This window comes from Callionymus lyra, chromosome 7 (genome assembly GCF_982586985.1).
Source record: "Callionymus lyra chromosome 7, fCalLyr1.hap1.1, whole genome shotgun sequence".
Lineage (NCBI taxonomy): Eukaryota > Metazoa > Chordata > Actinopteri > Syngnathiformes > Callionymidae > Callionymus > Callionymus lyra.
This window is the reverse complement of record NC_141824.1, coordinates 24,456,645-24,464,724: the sequence shown is the minus strand read 5'-3', so window position 1 is coordinate 24,464,724 and position 8,080 is coordinate 24,456,645.

Genomic DNA, 8,080 nt, shown 5'->3' with positions numbered 1-8,080 from the left:
TTTTAGGTCTCTTTTTGTAGCCCATTCTTCTCCCTTTACCTCAATACCCCTGCCAAGGAGGTATTTTGATCAGTTTTTGTGTGTCATCACACCATTGATTGTTTGGCGGTATGAACCGTCAAGAATCATTTTAGGTCTTAAAATGAAACCTCTGACCTCAAGTGACTTCAAAGGACATTTGGAAAGAACATTTTTTATTTTTCTTACTTTCAATATGAAAAGCAGTAATAACTTATCGTTTTTAAAAATGTACATCGACGTCAAACGAAACGGTTCCACACCTTTTAAATCTCGTTCGAAACAGTTTCATCAGCAGGTAGCACAAACATTGTAAACAAAAGCTAGAAAACATGACAAGACTTCCCTCCCTACGATCGTGCTCAGATGAGGTGAGTGTGCTTTTTTCGGCGACAACAGTCTGTACACAAACATGTAAGATTGTAGTTGTGGAGAGTACAAAAGCTGACGAGCCTAAAGTGTTGCGGGGAGAAGTACAGCTCGTCGTATCCTCCGTCGGGTTCAATGACGGCAGAGGTTTTAGCAGAGTTAGCTTTTGGACTGCGTTCCCGGGGTTTTATCTGACGAGGTGGTAGGTGAGCCAGTACATGAAGACGGGCTGTGCTGCTGCTATGGACATGGTCAGGTACATCCGCAGCTGGTTTCTGGCTCCTCTGACGAGTCGACCCTCTGCCGCCGCCTCGGACAGAAGCTTCAGACGCAGCGTTCGTATCTTGAAAATGAAATGAAGATGATTAGAGAGTGGCGGCCGTTTCAGACGCGACACAGAGGAACTGGCTGCTCACCATGAAAACAAAGATGGCCGCACAGCACCAAAGCAGGGACAGATAATACGCTGGTCTTCCAAACAACAGCCCCGCCACCACTCCGACGATCATCCTGCAGACGAAAAAAAAAAAAAAGAAGGTACTTGTTAAAACTTCCTATCGGGGGTGTGATTGTATAACCAGTTACATGAAGTTGCGCGACATAACCACTAGAGGGTTCTGTGTCCATTGAAACATCTTATCACATTACAGCAAAGCCCTTCCAGTAGTTATCAGACAAAAAAAAATAAAAAATCATGTTGACCAAGTTAAATAGGTACTCAATGTATCAAACATTACAAACAAATCACAGTACCTTTAGTGTATTTTTCAGACTATAAGGTGCAGGTAAGAGCCATTAATTTTCTCAAATAGACAGTTCACCTTAAAAGCGTTTAGTATCAGGTATGTATCTGGTTTAACTACTGACCTTGAACTGATTTTATGTTGCACAGCACTCAGAAATTTAAATATTTGTAATATAGGAACATTTGAAACCCTGTACAAGTACAATAAACACTTTTTTTTGCGTGAGCAGTAGCGATGTCTATTTGCAAGAATCTGTTGATAAGGCTCGCATCATGATACATGTTCAATATATTGCAATACCGTAGTATCAACAATTGATTGTAGTATTGCCAGAGTACTTGAATCTGGGATTTACAGAACACGTGACTCTAGAGAAGTCGTAACTGCTTTCATTCGTTTTGAAACCAAAATATGTCCAAACATCAGTCGACTACAATGCTGCTGGAGTCGACTGTATCCTCTCGTCCTCAGTCATCACCGGGATTTCAACTTAATTTAGGTGTGGAGGTATTGACTGCTACTATCTAGTGGCCGGAAGTATAATTGTAACAAAACAATGAACAAGTTGTATAAATATTTGCATTTTTATTGTTATAAATAGATTTTTTTTTATTTTACACAGAAATGATTGGACTATAAACCATAAAAGTTCTGTAAATATCTTTACAGTATCGTGGATAGGACTATCTATTTAAAAAACATTGAGGAGCAGGTCAAATGTATTAAAAAATGATTGTTTCATCATGACAGCGATATCAAGTTGAATTGTGTACAAAAACATAAGGGAGCGGAACTTTCGTTTTTAATGAAATGAATGTAGCCTAGTTAGCCTAGCATAAAAACCGTTAGTCGCTAGAACCAGGACAAAGAGGGTTTATATAAAATGGTTGACTGGCGACATGTTTGAATCAAAGTAAATGAGATTCTCTGCCCCTTATATTGATGTTTTAAGTCAGCTAATTTAGAGGGAAAGTCGTGTGGAGGTGTAGCCGGCAGAAGCTAGCAGCTAGCGTCAAAGTCAACGTAGCGCAGATTTAGGGCAATGAAAGGCATTAACACGTACGTGACTTACGTTGTCTAAAACCGGTTTGAGTTGAAGAATAATCCATGGATCATGAGATCATCATCCATTTTCTCTGTAAATTTCCACTAATCCTCTCTGCATTTGTTTCCATCATGAAATGACAACGTGTAAAAATATCTCTGACCTGCTGCGGTAAACAACTTAAGTCATCACATGACAAAGTTGCAAATCATATCAGAAAACCAATGATTTTAGATAATGACAAATGATAATAATGAGAATGTTATAACTGAGTTTAATGTCATTTTCACAGTCAAATGTTAAATACATTTTCATTACTGTAAGATATTTTTGTTTTGTTTATCCCCTTTTTTGTCATTATTTTAAAATGTTGCTAAAATGATATCACATCTCACCACAGCCACTAGTTGTTCCAGTAAACACGACGATCATAATCTTTCAATGAAAACTAATGCCAAGACTCATCAGTCATCATAACTCAGATACATTTCAAAGTCAACGCTCATCATTGAACGGCCTTTGTTGTGTAGATGTTGTTGCTTCTGTCACCTCATGTCACTTTCTCTGCTTTCAGCTGCAACGAAGTGTTCTTGCCTGCAGCACCACTTCTCTCTCTAACAGCTCTCTTTCCACTCTTTCTAAGACTGGTATGACTTGTCTCTCCATCATTTCATCTCTTTCTTTAGAGACATACGTCAAATCAAAAAAGTGGGTCGTGTCATTTTGTGCTCATTTAACTTGCATGTTTTGGTCTCTTGTGTCTAGATTCCACACACAAGACAGCCAGGAACGGAGCGACACAGCGGCTTCTGAACGGCCAATAGAATCAGCGGACGCTCGTTGATGTTAACAGATGCCAGGCGGAGCCTTCGACTGTGGCTTCAGATTGTTGGAACAGTATAGTGAAGTTCAGGGTGTAGAATGTGGTCGTGGTAGTCTGTCGTCCTGTTGTTGAATGTGTAATATCTTCAGTAGAGACCAGACCTGCTTGTTTGTTTTGGGTTCCCAGAATTTTGCTTGGATTTTGCTTTAGAAATTTGCTTCCTGAAAGTTATTTCCAGACGGGATTTCTCTTTAGTCGTCCTTAGAGACCGGCGACCTCACCGAGGTGCTTCATCACATGGTGTTTTTTTCCTGGTTCTGGCAAAAGCAAGACCCCTCGCGGGGACGATCCCACCTCTCCTGCTTGAATGTAGAGCAGCTCCACATTTGTACTCGCGCTAACAGAAATATCAGCCGGTTTTTCCGATGGAAGTTAGTTCAATTGTTATTATTTCCCGTTTTCAATTGTACATTAGAAATATTAATATTTAAAAATGTTTTGAACCTTTTTTTTTAAAAATAAAATAAACAATATATAAATATTTGTTTAGCTGAAAAAAAACAAAAAACAAACAAAACTGAAGATTTATGTATAACAATTTAAATAAAATGTTGTTAATTTTTTTCAAGTGTTCAAGTCGGTGAAATTTGAGTTGAACTAGAAAAACAGTGAGTTGTTTCTATGTCAGTGGTGTGTGAGGAAAAGACTCACTCTTGTCCGAAACAAACGCTCAACGTTAAAGGTTTCATGACGGAGACGCCGGTCAACATTGCGCGTTGAGACGTTGGTTCCGATGCACCGAATAAATCTGTGGTTTTCCTTCGACGAACACAGGCTCCTCCAACCGAATCGGACCCAGAAACTACTTTGGTAACAACAACTCCAACTGTTATTACTTCAACCCCTTGGAAGCCAGAATTTGACTCCACTGTGTCCAAGTCTAAAATGATGTACATGACAAGAACTCTGTATTAGCTTCGAATGGTTTTCTCGATACGATGATGGAAACATTTAAAATGTTGAAATTTAAAATATCATGGCTATGATTGTAACTGTTTTTTTGGGGGGAATTGTTGGTTTTCACATAGTGTATAATTGGTTTATTGTTTTGGGTTTATAGAATAGTGTCAAAACATCTGCCGCGTTAAGACACTCACTTCTGTCTCTTGTACTTCAAGATTATAGCCCTCAAGGTCACAGGTGTCGTGTTCCTCCTACAATTTCCTTAGAATCAACTCCCTAATTTCTTATCTTGCACATGAAGCCGACAAACACAATGCTCACAGTCACACGTAATATCCTCATCTCAGTCTCATTTTAGTTTCTATTTATTTGACACTATTCTATAAAGTATTTCTAAACTACAGGGACAGCTGTCTGATCATCTAAACCCGCTCTGCTTTGGAGATCTTTTCCCTGTTTGACGCAGTTCCTTATATGAACTTTTTGGGTCGAACCTATGTGCCAGACTTATGGCAAAACAAAGTTCATCTGCTCTTTCACCCACCACCATGAGATGTCCTTTCTTTTTTAGCAAGGATTTCTGAATCAAGAGTCTCCTCTAGTTTTCGTTTTGCTCCTCCCTGGGGATTCTTTACGATCTGAATTGAAATTCAATCATTTCACTCATAGCCAGGTTATTGAGGACGTTTTCAAAAGAAAAATATTATCGGCTTTAAAAATATTATCCGGTCAAAACAGGAGTCCGTTCCGGTCGCTCCAACACGCCGTTCACTTCCGGTTCTTCTGCTTCGCTTTGTGGAGAGAAATGGTCAATGCAGAGAGTCACGGGTCGTTTATTCGCCGCTTCAAGTCTAACAAAATACAAGCTTTACGATCGATCGTGAGCACTTTCTCCCGGCGATTTTACAGGTCAATAGCCCTGGGAGAAACGGTCTTGAGCTGTAGAAACATCGCGATATTTAAGGCAAATTGCCCACCCAGAGGGTCGTCATTTCCGGGGCAAATGGTTCTTTCAAGTTGCCTGTGTCTCGATCACCTGCAGAGCGAACTTCCTAACTTGCCCTCTTGCAATCTATCATTCAAATGTTCTCGGGTGGGGGTTTCCGTCTTCCAGCCCCACCCCCCCTCCTTCGTTCTTTGATCCACGACCCAAGGTGTGAAAAGGCAGACAAACAGACGTTTTTTAAATAACCGGTGTCATGTCTCTAATTCTGTTCCAAGCTTGTCTTGAAACAGTGTAAATCAGTCTGAGTGAAGTGTTGATTTTGAATGTGTAACGTTTAAGCTCTTAGATGAAGCGAGTAATTTATACTTTATATTTTGATTATCTTTTAGCGTTAATTTAAGCATGGCGTATATACGTATAGTGTATAATAATTTTTAATCTAACACCTTCATCGTTGACAACAACATGGATGAGAACCAAGAGACCAGCCAAACAGAAGTTTAATCGAGGCAATACTTCATGCATGCTTCGCCCTCCAGCAGAGCTTCGCTTACGGTTTATTTACCGAGGTGAAGGTGACAAGATGAATTTCCTCCCAGATACTCACAAAAAGGGAGGCATAAAAGTCGTAGCTCTTCAATCTGATACTCAGACTGAGGGATGCAATGCAATGATCCTGTTGATCCACGGATGGCTTTGATAAAGAAGATAAAGTAAAAAATAAATACATTTGTTTTCGGTTGACTTCATGTTCTACTTTTATATCCGGTCTTATTTTTGGTCTTTTAACCACTATCCTTATATTTTTTATTGTGATACTTCTTGTTTAACTGTTTAACCTTATATGAACAATTTATGGTAAAAATATCACCAGAAATCATTTATTTGTTTCGACATTTTTATATTAATTCACCCACGTATTTATACTTTTATTTTTCATTGTGTAATTATTTTTTTCTCTTTTATCAAGCAATAATTTGATTTGTTTGTCCTTGTCTGTTTCCTTATTATTGCACCTTAAATACGTTTTCGGTTGTCGTGTGTACTCGGTGATCATTCTCTTGTATTGTTTAACCTGGACTTCATCCCTGAACCTAAGCCTTTGAAAGTTAGGTCTCAGAGGCGTGTCATCTCAGCCGATACTGCAGACAGTTTTTCTGCTATGTTTGACCGTCTTTCCTTTGATGACTGCCCAGACGTGGACAGTTTGATTCACTGTTTCACTGATCATTGTGTTGAAATACTGGATCAAGTGGCACCTGTTAAATCGAACTTGAAAATTCAGAAAAAACGGTGCCCTTGGACAAATGAAGATCTCCTGAGTCTGAAGAGACTTTGTCGAAAGACTGAGCGTCTCTGGAAGTCCACTAAACTTGAGGTGCATAGACTTCACCTCAGGGATCTGATGACTTCTTACAATGAGATGGTAGAAACTGCTAGATCTGATTACATCAGAAAACTGGTAGCAGCAAATAGGAAAAACCCCAAGGTTTTGTTTGACACGATTAATTCTCTCGTGTCTCCTGCTCCTCAAATCACGCCTGTCTTCTGTGAAGCTGACAGCAATGCATTGTTGAGATTTTTCATTGACAAAATTAAATTGATCAAAGAGAAAATCTCTCCCCCTTTGTTTGGAACCCCTACTGTCTCTGAGCCCCTCTCCTCCTCTTGGTCCTCCTTCACTGCTGTATCTTTGGGTGAAATTTCGGCACTAGTGAACAAGATGAAACCCTCCTCTTGCTCAGATGACGTCCTTCCGTGTAGGCTTTTTATTAAAGTATTTGATGTAATTGGCCCCTGGGTTACCAATATGGTGAACCTCTCCCTTTCCACAAGGGTTTTTCCCAATGCATTTAAACATGCCATTGTGGAGCCTCTGCTCAAAAAACCAGGCTTAGACCCAACTGACCTCAGTAATTTCAGGCCTATTTCTAAGCTCCCTTTCTTGTCCAAGATCTTGGAGAAGGTGGTGTCTGAGCAGCTGTCTTTGTTCCTGGATCAGAGCGACATCCATGAGAAGTTTCAGTCTGGCTTCCGTAAACATCACTCTACGGAGACAGCTTTATTGAAAGTGTCCAGTGACATCATGATGTCGGCTGACTCTGGTAAATTCACTGTTCTGGTTCTCTTGGATCTGTCCTCAGCCTTTGACACAGTTGATCACCAGATCCTGCTGAGAAGACTGAGGGATGAAGTGGGACTGTCTGGGTCTGTGTTAGAATGGTTCTCATCTTACCTTTCTGGGCGCAGTTTTAGTGTATCTGCCAATCAAATGAGGTCTCAATCGGCAGATCTGTTGAGTGGAGTCCCTCAAGGTTCTGTTCTGGGTCCTTTATTGTTTTTACTGTACTTGATTCCCCTCGGTAAAATCATTCAGAGATTTCCAGATGTTTCTTATCACATTTTTGCTGATGACATCCAGCTCTACTGCTCTTTTGATCCAACTGAGCCCCAGAGGCTGAACAGCTTAGTCAATTGTTTGCTAGAAATCAAACAATGGCTGAGTGAAAACAATCTACAGCTAAATGTGGTGAAAACTGAAACACTGGTGATTGCTCCTGATGATAAGATTCCAGGGGTGAGTCAGTACTTGGGTGACTTAGGTCAGTCTGTCAAACTGAGCCTGAGAAACCTGGGTGTTGTATTTGATAAAGACATGTCTCTTGTTCGACATTGCAGAAAACTGACCAGAAACTGCTTCCTTCAACTGAGAAAAATCTCTAAACTTAGGAAAATGTTGTCGGAACATGATCTGGAGCTTGTAATCCATGCGTTTGTTTCTTCTCGTCTGGACTATTGCAACAGTTTGTTTTCATGTCTTAATAAGAAGGAGCTGTCTCGTCTGCAGTTGATTCAGAACTCTGCAGCGAGAATTCTGACCCGCTCAAGTAGAAGAACTCACATCTCTCCGGTCCTTAAAACTCTTCACTGGCTTCCAGTTTCTTTCAGGGTCAACTTTAAAATTCTGGTTCTTACTTTCAGAGCTATTCATGGTCAGGCTCCTTACATCACTGATCTGATCCAGCCTTACACCCCAGCTCGGGCTCTGAGGTCTGTGGATCAGAATCTACTTATGGTTCCACGCACACGACTCAGGACCAGAGGAGAGAAATCTTTTCAGGCTGTTGCTCCTAAGCTTTGGAACGATCTTCCTCTCTCTTTGCGCTTGA